At 30.9% G+C, this 14,911-nt stretch overlaps 2 long non-coding RNA genes across 4 annotated transcripts in view; both read left to right on the forward strand.

The window, feature by feature from the left end:
* The window catches only part of LOC135689451 (uncharacterized), a 293,016-nt gene that overhangs the window by 213,287 nt on the left and 64,818 nt on the right, over window positions 1-14,911 (forward strand). The gene's annotated exons all lie outside the window — the stretch shown is intronic.
* On the forward strand, window positions 678-11,506 carry LOC148960260 (uncharacterized). The gene is made up of 3 exons (XR_016143793.1): window positions 678-746; window positions 10,507-10,567; window positions 11,443-11,506. It is a non-coding gene; the product is annotated as an uncharacterized LOC148960260 (long non-coding RNA).

Consider the following 14,911-nt stretch of genomic DNA (forward strand, 5'->3'; position numbering starts at 1 on the left):
TTTCTTGGTTGTTTCGAGGAAAAAAAAAATTTTGAAAAATTTTCAATTTTTTGAACTTTTTTGCAGGTCCAGGGTCATGAAATTTTTCAAAAATGACTAAGTCCTCATTTCCAGTATTTGAGCCAAAAATACACAAAAACTACCCGAAATGGTGTTCGTAACGTAAATTAAGACTTTCTTGGTTGTTTCGAGGAAAAAAAAAATTTTGAAAAATTTTCAATTTTTTGAACTTTTTTGCAGGTCCGGGGTCATGAAATTTTTCAAAAATGACTAAGTCCTCATTTCTAGTATTTGAGCCAAAAATTCACCAAAACTACCCGAAATGGTGTTTGTAACGTAAATTAAGACTTTCTCGGTTGTTTCGAGGAAAAAAAAAATTTTGAAAAATTTTCAAGTTTTTGAACTTTTTTGCAGGTCCGGGGTCATGAAATTTTTCAAAAATGACTAAGTCCTCATTTCCAGTATTTGAGCAAACAATACACCAAAACTATCCGAAATGGTGTTCGAAACGTAAATTAAGACTTTCTTGGTTGTTTCGAGGAAAAAAGACTTTGAAAAATTTTCAAATCTTTTAGCTTTTTCAAACTTTAGTCTGAAACATTCTGTATCTTATAGATATCACTTGATATTATAGATATTATGATCTTATAGATACTTGATCTTGATCTATCACTTTATCTGATAGGTACTACTTTCCAGATATCACTTGAAGGTTGAGCGAAATGTCATGAAAACATGTCAGAAAGGTATTTTCTTATCATTCTTGGTTGTTACTAGTAGAAAGATTTTTTTTGAAAAATTTTCAATTTTTTGAACTTTTTTGCAGGTCCAGGGTCATGAAATTTTTCAAAAATGACTAAGTCCTCATTTCCAGTATTTGAGCCAAAAATACACCAAAACTACCCGAAATGGTGTTCGTAACGTAAATTAAGACTTTCTTGGTTGTTTCGAGGAAAAAAAAAATTTTGAAAATTTTCAATTTTTTGAACTTTTTTGCAGGTCCGGGGTCATGAAATTTTTCAAAAATGACAAAGTCCTCATTTCCAGTATTTGAGCCAAAAATTCACCAAAACTACCCGAAATGGTGTTCGTAACGTAAATTAAGACTTTCTGTTTCGAGGAAAAAAAAAATTTTGAAAAATTTTCAATTTTTTGAATTTTTTTGCAGGTCCGGGGTCATGAAATTTTTCAAAAATGACAAAGTCCTCATTTCCTGTATTTGAGCCAAAAATTCACCAAAACTACCCGAAATGGTGTTCGTAACGTAAATTAAGACTTTCTCGGTTGTTTCGAGGAAAAAAAAAATTTTGAAAAATTTTCAATTTTTTGAACTTTTTTGCAGGTCCGGGGTCATGAAATTTTTCAAAAATGACTAAGTCCTCATTTCTAGTATTTGAGCCAAAAATTCACCAAAACTACCCGAAATGGTGTTTGTAACGTAAATTAAGACTTTCTCGGTTGTTTCGAGGAAAAAAAAAATTTTGAAAAATTTTCAATTTTTTGAACTTTTTTGAAGGTCCGGGGTCATGAAATTTTTCAAAAATGACTAAGTCCTCATTTCTAGTATTTGAGCCAAAAATACACCAAAACTACCCGAAATAGTGTTCGTAATGTAAATTAAGACTTTCTCGATTGTTTCGAGAAAAAAAAAATTTTGAAAAATTTTCAATTTTTTGAACTTTTTTGCAGGTCTGGGGTCATGAAATTCTTCAAAAATGACTAAGTCCTCATTTCCAGTATTTGAGCCAAAAATTCACCAAAACTACCCGAAATGGTGTTTGTAACGTAAATTAAGACTTTCTCGGTTGTTTCTAGGAAAAAAAAATTTTGAAAAATTTTCAATTTTTTGAACTTTTTTGCAGATCCGGGGTCATGAAATTTTTCAAAAATGACTAAGTCCTCATTTCTAGTATTTGAGCCAAAAATTCACCAAAACTACCCGAAATGGTGTTCGTAACGTAAATTAAGACTTTCTTGGTTGTTTCGAGGAAAAAGAAAATTTTGAAAAATTCTCAATTTTTTGAACTTTTTTGCAGGTCTGGGGTCATGAAATTTTTCAAAAATGACAAAGTCCTTATTTCCAGTATTTGAGCCAAAAATTCACCAAAACTACCCGAAATGGTGTTCGAAACGTAAATTAAGACTTCCTCGGTTGTTTCGTGGAAAAAAAAAATTTTGAAAAATTTTCAATTTTTTGAACTTTTTTGCAGGTCCGGGGTCATGAAATTTTTCAAAAATGACTAAGTCCTCATTTCCAGTATTTGAGCCAAAAATTCACCAAAACTACCCGAAATGGTGTTCGTAACGTAAATTAAGACTTCCTCGGTTGTTTCGAGGAAAAAAAAAATTTTGAAAAATTTTCAATTTTTTGAATTTTTTTGCAGGTCCAGGGTCATGAAATTTTTCAAAAATGACTAAGTTCTCATTTCCAGTATTTGAGCCAAAAATAAACCAAAACTACCCGAACTGGTGTTCGTAACGTAAATTAAGATTTTCTTCGTTGTTTCGAGGAAAAAACAAAATTTTGAAAAATTTTCAATTTTTTGAACATTTTTGCAGGTCCGGGGTAATGAAATTTTTCAAAAATGACTAAGTCCTCATTTCCAGTATTTGAGCCAAAAATTTACCAAAACTACCCGAAATGGTGTTTGTAACGTAAATTAAGACTTTCTCGGTTGTTTCGAGAAAAAAAAAAATTTTGAAAAATTTTCAATTTTTTGAACTTTTTTGCAGGTCCGCGGTCATGAAATTTTTCAAAAATGACTAAGTCCTCATTTCCAGTATTTGAGCCAAAAATTCACCAAAACTACCCGAAATGGTGTTTGTAACGTAAATTAAGACTTCCTCGGTTGTTTCGTGGAAAAAAAAAATTTTGAAAAATTTTCAATTTTTTGAACTTTTTTGCAGGTCCGGGGTCATGAAATTTTTCAAAAATGACTAAGTCCTCATTTCCAGTATTTGAGCATAAATTTTCCAAAACTACCCGAAATGGTGTTCGTAACGTAAATTAAGACTTCCTCGGTTGTTTCGAGGAAAAAAAAAATTTTGAAAAATTTTCAATTTTTTGAACTTTTTTGCAGGTCCAGGGTCATGAAATTTTTCAAAAATGACTAAGTTCTCATTTCCAGTATTTGAGCATAAATTTTCCAAAACTACCCGAAATGGTGTTCGTAACGTAAATTAAGACTTCCTCGGTTGTTTCGAGGAAAAAAAAAATTTTGAAAAATTTTCAATTTTTTGAACTTTTTTGCAGGTCCAGGGTCATGAATTTTTTCAAAAATGACTAAGTTCTCATTTCCAGTATTTGAGCCAAAAATTCACCAAAACTACCCGAACTGGTGTTCGTAACGTAAATTAAGATTTTCTTCGTTGTTTCGAGGAAAAAACAAAATTTTGAAAAATTTTCAATTTTTTGAACTTTTTTGCAGGTCCGGGGTAATGAAATTTTTCAAAAATGACTAAGTCCTCATTTCCAGTATTTGAGCCAAAAATACACCAAAACTACCCGAAATGGTGTTCGTAACGTATATTAAGACTTTCTTGGTTGTTTAGAGGAAAAAAAAAATTTTGAAAAATTTTCAATTCTTTGAACTTTTTTGCAGGTCCGGGGTCATGAAATTTTTCAAAAATGACTAAGTCCTCATTTCCAGTATTTGAGCCAAAAATTCACCAAAACTACCCGAAATGGTGTTCGAAACGTAAATTAAGACTTCCTCGGTTGTTTCGTGGAAAAAAAAAATTTTGAAAAATTTTCAATTTTTTGAACTTTTTTGCAGGTCCGGGGTCATGAAATTTTTCAAAAATGACTAAGTCCTCATTTCCAGTATTTGAGCCAAAAATACACCAAAACTACCCGAAATGGTGTTCGTAACGTATATTAAGACTTTCTTGGTTGTTTAGAGGAAAAAAAAAATTTTGAAAAATTTTCAATTCTTTGAAATTTTTTGCAGGTCCGGGGTCATGAAATTTTTCAAAAATGACTAAGTCCTCATTTCCAGTATTTGAGCCAAAATAACAACCAAAACTACCCGAAATGGTGTTCGTAATGAAATTAAGACTCTCTCGGTTGTTTCGAGGAAAAAAAAATTTTGAAAAATTTTCAGTTTTTTTAACTTTTTTGCAGATCCGGGGTCATGAAATTTTTCAAAAATGACTAAGTCCTCATTTCCAGTATTTGAGCCAAAAATTCACCAAAACTACCCGAAATGGTGTTCGAAACGTAAATTAAGACTACGTTGGTTGTTTCAATGAAAAAAAAATTTTGAAAAATTTTCAATTTGTTTAACTATTTTGCAGGTCCAGGGTCATGAAATTTTTCAAAAATGACTAAGTCCTCATTTCCAGTATTTGAGCCAAAAATACACCAAAACTACCCGAAATGGTGTTCGTAGCGTATATTAAGACTTTCTTGGTTGTTTAGAGGAAAAAAAAAATTTTGAAAAATTTTCAATTCTTTGAAATTTTTTGCAGGTCCGGGGTCATGAAATTTTTCAAAAATGACTAAGTCCTCATTTCTAGTATTTGAGCCAAAAATACACCAAAACTACCCGAAATGGTGTTCGTAATGTAAATTAAGACTTTCTCCATTGTTTCGAGGAAAAAAAAATTTTGAAAAATTTTCAATTTTTTGAATTTTTTGCAGATCCGGGGTCATGAAATTTTTCAAAAATGACTAAGTCCTCATTTCCAGTATTTGAGCCAAAAATTCACCACAACTACCCGAAATGGTGTTTGTAACGTAAATCAAGACTTTCTCGGTTGCTTTGAGGAAAAAAAAATTTTGAAAAATTTTCAATTTTTTGAACTTTTTTGCAAGTCCGGGGTCATGAAATTTTTCAAAAATGACTAAGTCCTCATTTCCAGTATTTGAGCCAAAAATTCACCAAAACTACCCGAAATGGTGTTCGTAACGTAAATTAAGACTTCCTCGGTTGTTTCGTGGAAAAAAAAAATTTTGAAAAATTTTCAATTTTTTGAACTTTTTTGCAGGTCCGGGGTGATGAAATTTTTCAAAAATGACTTAGTCCTTATTTCCAGTATTTGAGCCAAAAATTCACCAAAACTACCCGAATTGGTGTTCGTAACGTAAATTAAGAATTTCTCGGTTGTTTCGAGGAAAAAAAATTTTTTGAAAAATTTTCATTTTTTTGAATTTTTTTGCAGGTCCGGGGTCATGAAATTTTTCAAAAATGACTAAGTTCTCATTTCCAGTATTTGAGCCAAAAATACACCAAAACTACCCGAACTGGTGTTCGTAACGTAAATTAAGATTTTCTTCGTTGTTTCGAGGAAAAAACAAAATTTTGAAAAATTTTCAATTTTTTGAACTTTTTTGCAGGTCCGGGGTCATGAAATTTTTCAAAAATGACTAAGTCCTCATTTCCAGTATTTGAGCCAAAAATTCACCGAAACTACCCGAAATGGTGTTCGTAACGTAAATTAAGACTTTCTTGGTTGTTTCGAGGAAAAAAAAAATTTTGAAAAATTCTCAATTTTTTGAACTTTTTTGCAGGTCCGGGGTCATGAAATTTTTCAAAAATGACTAAGTTCTCATTTCCAGTATTTGAGCCAAAAATACACCAAAACTATCCGAAATGGTGTTCGTAATGTAAATTAAGACTTTCTAGATTGTTTCGAGGAAAAAAAAAATTTTGAAATATTTTCAATTTTTGAACTTTTTTGCAGGTCCGGGGTCATGAAATTTTTCAAAAATGACTAAGTCCTCATTTCCAGTATTTGGGCCAAAAATTCACCAAAACTACCCGTAATGGTGTTTGTAACGCAAATTAAGACTTTCTTGGTTGTTTCGAGGAAAAAAAAAATTTTGAAAAATTTTCAATTCTTTTAGCTTTTTCAAACTTTAGTCTGAAACATTCTATGTATCTTATAGATATCACTTGATTTTATAGATATTATGATCTTATAGATACTTGATCTTGATCTATCACTTTATCATATAGGTACTACATTCCAGATATCACTTGAAAGTTGAGCCAAATGTCATGAAAACAATTCAGAAAGGTATTTTCTTATCATTCTTGGTTGTTACTAGTAGAAAGATTTTTTTTGAAAAATTTTCAATTTTTTGAACTTTTTTGCAGGTCCGGGGTCATGAAATTTTTCAAAAATGACTAAGTCCTCATTTCCGGTATTTGAGCCAAAAATTCACCACAACTACCCGAAATGGTGTTTGTAACGTAAATTAAGACTTTCTCGGTTGCTTTGAGGAAAAAAAAATTTTGAAAAATTTTCAATTTTTTGAACTTTTTTGCAAGTCCGGGGTCATGAAATTTTTCAAAAATGACTAAGTCCTCATTTCCAGTATTTGAGCCAAAAATACACCAAAACTACCCGAAATGGTGTTCGTAACGTATATTAAGACTTTCTTGGTTGTTTAGAGGAAAAAAAAAATTTTGAAAAATTTTCAATTTTTTGAACTTTTTTGCAGGTCCGGGTCATGAAATTTTTCAAAAATGAGAAAGTCCTCATTTCCAGTATTTGAGCCAAAAATTCACCAAAACTACCCGAAATGGTGTTCCTAACGTAAATTAAGACTTTGTCGGTTGTTTCGTGGAAAAAACAAATTTTGAAACATTTTCAATTTTTTGAACTTTTTTGCAGGTCCGGGGTCATGAAATTTTTCAAAAATGACTAAGTCCTCATTTCCAGTATTTGAGCCAAAAATTCACCAAAACTACCCGAAATGGTGTTCGTAACGTAAATTAAGACTTCCTCGGTTGTTTCGTGGAAAAAAAAAATTTTGAAAAATTTTCAATTTTTTGAATTTTTTTGCAGGTCCGGGGTGATGAAATTTTTCAGAAATGACTTAGTCCTTATTTCCAGTATTTGAGCCAAAAATTCACCAAAACTACCCGAATTGGTGTTCGTAACGTAAATTAAGAATTTCTCGGTTGTTTCGAGGAAAAAAAATTTTTTGAAAAATTTTCATTTTTTTGAATTTTTTTGCAGGTCCGGGGTCATGAAATTTTTCAAAAATGACTAAGTTCTCATTTCCAGTATTTGAGCCAAAAATACACCAAAACTACCCGAACTGGTGTTCGTAACGTAAATTAAGATTTTCTTCGTTGTTTCGAGGAAAAAACAAAATTTTGAAAAATTTTCAATTTTTTGAACTTTTTTGCAGGTCCGGGGTCATGAAATTTTTCAAAAATGACTAAGTCCTCATTTCCAGTATTTGAGCCAAAAATTCACCGAAACTACCCGAAATGGTGTTCGTAACGTAAATTAAGACTTTCTTGGTTGTTTCGAGGAAAAAAAAAATTTTGAAAAATTCTCAATTTTTTGAACTTTTTTGCAGGTCCGGGGTCATGAAATTTTTCAAAAATGACTAAGTTCTCATTTCCAGTATTTGAGCCAAAAATACACCAAAACTATCCGAAATGGTGTTCGTAATGTAAATTAAGACTTTCTAGATTGTTTCGAGGAAAAAAAAAATTTTGAAATATTTTCAATTTTTGAACTTTTTTGCAGGTCCGGGGTCATGAAATTTTTCAAAAATGACTAAGTCCTCATTTCCAGTATTTGAGCCAAAAATTCACCAAAACTACCCGTAATGGTGTTTGTAACGCAAATTAAGACTTTCTTGGTTGTTTCGAGGAAAAAAAAATTTTGAAAAATTTTCAATTCTTTTAGCTTTTTCAAACTTTAGTCTGAAACATTCTATGTATCTTATAGATATCACTTGATTTTATAGATATTATGATCTTATAGATACTTGATCTTGATCTATCACTTTATCATATAGGTACTACATTCCAGATATCACTTGAAAGTTGAGCCAAATGTCATGAAAACAATTCAGAAAGGTATTTTCTTATCATTCTTGGTTGTTACTAGTAGAAAGATTTTTTTTGAAAAATTTTCAATTTTTTGAACTTTTTTGCAGGTCCGGGGTCATGAAATTTTTCAAAAATGACTAAGTCCTCATTTCCAGTATTTGAGCCAAAAATTCACCAAAACTACCCGTAATGGTGTTTGTAACGCAAATTAAGACTTTCTCGGTTGTTTCGAGGAAAAAAAAATTTTGAAAAATTTTCAATTTTTTTGAACTTTTTTGCAGGTCCAGGGTCATGAAATTTTTCAAAAATGACTAAGTCCTCATTTTCAGTATTTGAGCCAAAAATACACCAAAACTACCCGAAATGGTGTTCGTAACGTAAATTAAGACTTTCTTGGTTGTTTCGAGGAAAAAAAAAATTTTGAAAAATTTTCAATTTTTTGAACTTTTTTGCAGGTCCGGGGTCATGAAATTTTTCAAAAATGACAAAGTCCTCATTTCCAGTATTTGAGCCAAAAATACACCAAAACTACCCGAAATGGTGTTCGTAACGTAAATTAAGACTTTCTTGGTTGTTTCGAGGAAAAAAAAAATTTTGAAAAATTTTCAATTCTTTTAGCTTTTTCAAACTTTAGTCTGAAACATTCTATGTATCTTATAGATATCACTTGATTTTATAGATATTATGATCTTATAGATACTTGATCTTGATCTATCACTTTATCATATAGGTACTACATTCCAGATATCACTTGAAAGTTGAGCCAAATGTCATGAAAACAATTCAGAAAGGTATTTTCTTATCATTCTTGGTTGTTACTAGTAGAAAGATTTTTTTTGAAAAATTTTCAATTTTTTGAACTTTTTTGCAGGTCCGGGGTCATGAAATTTTTCAAAAATGACTAAGTCCTCATTTCCAGTATTTGAGCCAAAAATACACCAAAACTACCCGAAATGGTGTTCGTAACGTAAATTAAGACTTTCTTGGTTGTTTCGAGGAAAAAAAAAATTTTGAAAAATTTTCAATTTTTTGAACTTTTTTGCAGGTCCGGGGTCATGAAATTTTTCAAAAATGACAAAGTCCTCATTTCCAGTATTTGAGCCAAAAATTCACCAAAACTACCCGAAATGGTGTTCCTAACGTAAATTAAGACTTTCTCGGTTGTTTCGAGGAAAAAAAAAATTTTGAAAAATTCTCAATTTTTTGAACTTTTTTGCAGGTCCGGGGTCATGAAATTTTTCAAAATGACTAAGTTCTCATTTCCAGTATTTGAGCCAAAAATACACCAAAACTACCCGAAATGGTGTTCGTAACGTAAATTAAGACTTTCTCGGTTGTTTCGAGGAAAAAAAAAATTTTGAAAAATTTTCAATTTTTTGAATTTTTTTGCAGGTCCGGGGTCATGAAATTTTTCAAAAATGACAAAGTCCTCATTTCCAGTATTTGAGCCAAAAATACACCAAAACTACGTGAAATGGTGTTCGAAACGTAAATTAAGACTTTCTTGGTTGTTTAGAGGAAAAAAAAAATTTTTAAAAATTTTTAATTTTTTGAACTTTTTTGCAGGTCCGGGGTCATGTAATTTTTCAAAAATGACTAAGTCCTCATTTCTAGTATTTGAGCCAAAAATACACCAAAACTACCCGATATGGTGTTTGTAACGTAAATTAAGACTTTCTTGGTAGTTTCGAGGAAAAAAAAATTTTGAAAAATTTTCAATTTTTTGAACTTTTTTGCAGGTCCGGGGTCATGTAATTTTTCAAAAATGACTAAGTCCTCATTTCTAGTATTTGAGCCAAAAATACACCAAAACTACCTGAAATGGTGTTTGTAACGTAAATTAAGACTTTCTTGGTAGTTTCGAGGAAAAAAAAATTTTGAAAAATTTTCAATTTTTTGATCTTTTTTGCAGGTCTGGGCTCATGAAATTTTTCAAAAATGACTAAATCCTCATTTCCAGTATTTGGGCCAAAAATACACCAAAACTAGCCGAAATGGTATTCGTAACGTAAATTAAGACTTTCTTGGTTGTTTCGAGGAGAAAAAAAATTTTGAAAAATTTTCAATTTTTTGAACTTTTTTGCAGGTCCGGGGTCATTAAATTTTTCAAAAATGGCAAAGTCCTCATTTCCAGTATTTGGGCCAAAAATACACCAAAACTAGCCGAAATGGTGTTCGTAACGTAAATTAAGACTTTCTCGGTTGTTTCGAGGAAAAAAAAAATTTTGAAAAATTTTCAATTTTTTGAACTTTTTTGCAGGTCCTGGGTCATGAAATTTTTCAAAAATGACAAAGTCCTCATTTCCAGTATTTGAGCCAAAAATTCACCAAAACTACCCGAATTGGTGTTCGTAACGTAAATTAAGACTTTCTCGGTTGTTTCGAGGAAAACAAAAATTTTGAAAAATTTTAAATTTTTTGAACTTTTTTGCAGGTCCGGGCTCATGAAATTTTTCAAAAATGACTAAGTCCTCATTTCCAGTATTTGAGCCAAAAATACACCAAAACTACCCGAAATGGTGTTCGTAACGTAAATTAAGACTTTCTTGGTTGTTTCGAGGAAAAAAGATTTTGAAAAATTGTCAACTCTTTTAGCTTTTTCAAACTTTAGTCTGAAACATTCTATGTATCTTATAGATGTCACTTGATTTTATAGATATTATGATCTTATAGATACTTGATCTTGATCTATCACTTTATCTGATAGGTACTACTTTCCAGATATCACTTGAAGGTTGAGCGAAATGTCATGAAAACATGTCAGAAAGGTATTTTCTCATCATTCTTGGTTGTTACTAGTGGAAAGATTTTTTTTAAAAAATTTTCAATTTTTTGAACTTTTTTGCAGGTCCGGGGTCATGAAATTTTTCAAAAATGACTAAGTCCTCATTTCCAGTATTTGAGCCAAAAATTCACCAAAACTACTCGAAATGGTATTCGTAACGTAAATTAAGACTTTCTTGGTTGTTTCGAGGAAAAAAAAAATTTTGAAAAATTTTAAATTTTTTGAATTTTTTTGCAGGTCCGGGGTCATGAATTTTTTCAAAAATGATTAAGTCCTCATTTCCAGTATTTGAGCCAAAAATTCACCAAAACTACCCGAAATGGTGTTCGTAACGTAAATTAAGACTTTCTCGGTTGTTTCGAGGAAAAAAAAAATTTTGAAAAATTTTCAATTTTTTGAACTTTTTTGCAGGTCCGGGGTCATGAAATTTTTCAAAAATGATTAAGTCCTCATTTCCAGTATTTGAGCCAAAAATTCACCAAAACTACCCGAAATGGTGTTCGTAACGTAAATTAAGACTTTCTCGGTTGTTTCGAGGAAAACAAAAATTTTGAAAAATTTTAAATTTTTTGAACTTTTTTGCAGGTCCGGGGTCATGAAATTTTTCAAAAATGACTAAGTCCTCATTTCCAGTATTTGAGCCAAAAATACACCAAAACTACCCGAAATGGTGTTCGTAACGTAAATTAAGACTTTCTTGGTTGTTTCGAGGAAAAAAGATTTTGAAAAATTTTCAACTCTTTTAGCTTTTTCAAACTTTAGTCTGAAACATTCTATGTATCTTATAGATATCACTTGATTTTATAGATATTATGATCTTATAGATACTTGATCTTGATCTATCACTTTATCTGATAGGCACTACTTTCCAGATATCACTTGAAGGTTGAGCGAAATGTCATGAAAACATGTCAGAAAGGTATTTTCTTATCATTCTTGGTTGTTACTAGTAGAAAGATTTTTTTGAAAATTTTCCAATTTTTTGAACTTTTTTGCAGGTCCGGGGTCATGAAATTTTTCAAAAATGACTAAGTCCTCATTTCCAGTATTTGAGCCAAAAATTCACCAAAACTACCCGAAATGGTGTTCGTAACGTAAATTAAGACTTTCTCTGTTGTTTCGAGGAAAAAAAAAATTTTGAAAAATTTTCAATTTTTTGAACTTTTTTGCAGGTCCGGGGTCATGAAATTTTTCAAAAATGATTAAGTCCTCATTTCCAGTATTTGAGCCAAAAATTCACCAAAACTACCCGAAATGGTGTTCGTAACGTAAATTAAGACTTTCTCGGTTGTTTCGAGGAAAACAAAAATTTTGAAAAATTTTAAATTTTTTGAACTTTTTTGCAGGTCCGGGGTCATGAAATTTTTCAAAAATGACTAAGTCCTCATTTCCAGTATTTGAGCCAAAAATACACCAAAACTACCCGAAATGGTGTTCGTAACGTAAATTAAGACTTTCTTGGTTGTTTCGAGGAAAAAAGATTTTGAAAAATTTTCAACTCTTTTAGCTTTTTCAAACTTTAGTCTGAAACATTCTATGTATCTTATAGATATCACTTGATTTTATAGATATTATGATCTTATAGATACTTGATCTTGATCTATCACTTTATCTGATAGGCACTACTTTCCAGATATCACTTGAAGGTTGAGCGAAATGTCATGAAAACATGTCAGAAAGGTATTTTCTTATCATTCTTGGTTGTTACTAGTAGAAAGATTTTTTTGAAAATTTTCCAATTTTTTGAACTTTTTTGCAGGTCCGGGGTCATGAAATTTTTCAAAAATGACTAAGTCCTCATTTCCAGTATTTCAGCCAAATATTCACCAAAACTACCCGAAATGGTGTTTGTAACGTAAATTAAGACTTTCTCGGTTGTTTCGAGGAAAAAAAAAATTTGGAAAAATTTTAAATTTTTTGAATTTTTTTGCAGGTCCGGGGTCAAGAAATTTTTCAAAAATGACTAAGTCCTCATTTCCAGTATTTGAGCCAAAAATACACCAAAACTACCCGAAATGGTGTTCGTAACGTAAATTAAGACTTTCTTGGTTGTTTCGAGGAAAAAAAAAATTTTGAAAAATTTTCAATTTTTTGAACTTTTTTGCAGGTCCGGGCTGATGAAATTTTTCAAAAATGACAAAGTCCTCATTTCCAGTATTTGAGCCAAAAATGCACCAAAACTACCCGAAATGTTGTTCGTAACGTAAATTAAGACTTTCTCGGTTGTTTCGAGGAAAAAAAAAATTTTGAAAAATTTTCAATTTTTTGAACTTTTTTGCAGGTCCGGGGTCATGAAATTTTTCAAAAATGATTAAGTCCTCATTTCCAGTATTTGAGCCAAAAATTCACCAAAACTACCCGAAATGGTGTTCGTAACGTAAATTAAGACTTTCTCGGTTGTTTCGAGGAAAACAAAAATTTTGAAAAATTTTAAATTTTTTGAACTTTTTTGCAGGTCCGGGGTCATGAAATTTTTCAAAAATGACTAAGTCCTCATTTCCAGTATTTGAGCCAAAAATACACCAAAACTACCCGAAATGGTGTTCGTAACGTAAATTAAGACTTTCTTGGTTGTTTCGAGGAAAAAAGATTTTGAAAAATTTTCAACTCTTTTAGCTTTTTCAAACTTTAGTCTGAAACATTCTATGTATCTTATAGATATCACTTGATTTTATAGATATTATGATCTTATAGATACTTGATCTTGATCTATCACTTTATCTGATAGGCACTACTTTCCAGATATCACTTGAAGGTTGAGCGAAATGTCATGAAAACATGTCAGAAAGGTATTTTCTTATCATTCTTGGTTGTTACTAGTAGAAAGATTTTTTTGAAAATTTTCCAATTTTTTGAACTTTTTTGCAGGTCCGGGGTCATGAAATTTTTCAAAAATGACTAAGTCCTCATTTCCAGTATTTGAGCCAAAAATTCACCAAAACTACCCGAAATGGTGTTCGTAACGTAAATTAAGACTTTCTCTGTTGTTTCGAGGAAAAAAAAAATTTTGAAAAATTTTCAATTTTTTGAACTTTTTTGCAGGTCCGGGGTCATGAAATTTTTCAAAAATGATTAAGTCCTCATTTCCAGTATTTGAGCCAAAAATTCACCAAAACTACCCGAAATGGTGTTCGTAACGTAAATTAAGACTTTCTCGGTTGTTTCGAGGAAAAAAAAAATTTTGAAAAATTTTCAATTTTTTGAACTTTTTTGCAGGTCCGGGGTCATGAAATTTTTCAAAAATGATTAAGTCCTCATTTCCAGTATTTGAGCCAAAAATTCACCAAAACTACCCGAAATGGTGTTCGTAACGTAAATTAAGACTTTCTCGGTTGTTTCGAGGAAAACAAAAATTTTGAAAAATTTTAAATTTTTTGAACTTTTTTGCAGGTCCGGGGTCATGAAATTTTTCAAAAATGACTAAGTCCTCATTTCCAGTATTTGAGCCAAAAATACACCAAAACTACCCGAAATGGTGTTCGTAACGTAAATTAAGACTTTCTTGGTTGTTTCGAGGAAAAAAGATTTTGAAAAATTTTCAACTCTTTTAGCTTTTTCAAACTTTAGTCTGAAACATTCTATGTATCTTATAGATATCACTTGATTTTATAGATATTATGATCTTATAGATACTTGATCTTGATCTATCACTTTATCTGATAGGCACTACTTTCCAGATATCACTTGAAGGTTGAGCGAAATGTCATGAAAACATGTCAGAAAGGTATTTTCTTATCATTCTTGGTTGTTACTAGTAGAAAGATTTTTTTGAAAATTTTCCAATTTTTTGAACTTTTTTGCAGGTCCGGGGTCATGAAATTTTTCAAAAATGACTAAGTCCTCATTTCCAGTATTTGAGCCAAAAATTCACCAAAACTACCCGAAATGGTGTTCGTAACGTAAATTAAGACTTTCTCTGTTGTTTCGAGGAAAAAAAAAATTTTGAAAAATTTTCAATTTTTTGAACTTTTTTGCAGGTCCGGGGTCATGAAATTTTTCAAAAATGATTAAGTCCTCATTTCCAGTATTTGAGCCAAAAATTCACCAAAACTACCCGAAATGGTGTTCGTAACGTAAATTAAGACTTTCTCGGTTGTTTCGAGGAAAACAAAAATTTTGAAAAATTTTAAATTTTTTGAACTTTTTTGCAGGTCCGGGGTCATGAAATTTTTCAAAAATGACTAAGTCCTCATTTCCAGTATTTGAGCCAAAAATACACCAAAACTACCCGAAATGGTGTTCGTAACGTAAATTAAGACTTTCTTGGTTGTTTCGAGGAAAAAAGATTTTGAAAAATTTTCAACTCTTTTAGCTTTTTCAAACTTTA

Source organism: Rhopilema esculentum, chromosome 5 (assembly GCF_057945365.1).
Source record: "Rhopilema esculentum isolate cy_ngs chromosome 5, ASM5794536v1, whole genome shotgun sequence".
Taxonomy (NCBI): domain Eukaryota; kingdom Metazoa; phylum Cnidaria; class Scyphozoa; order Rhizostomeae; family Rhizostomatidae; genus Rhopilema; species Rhopilema esculentum.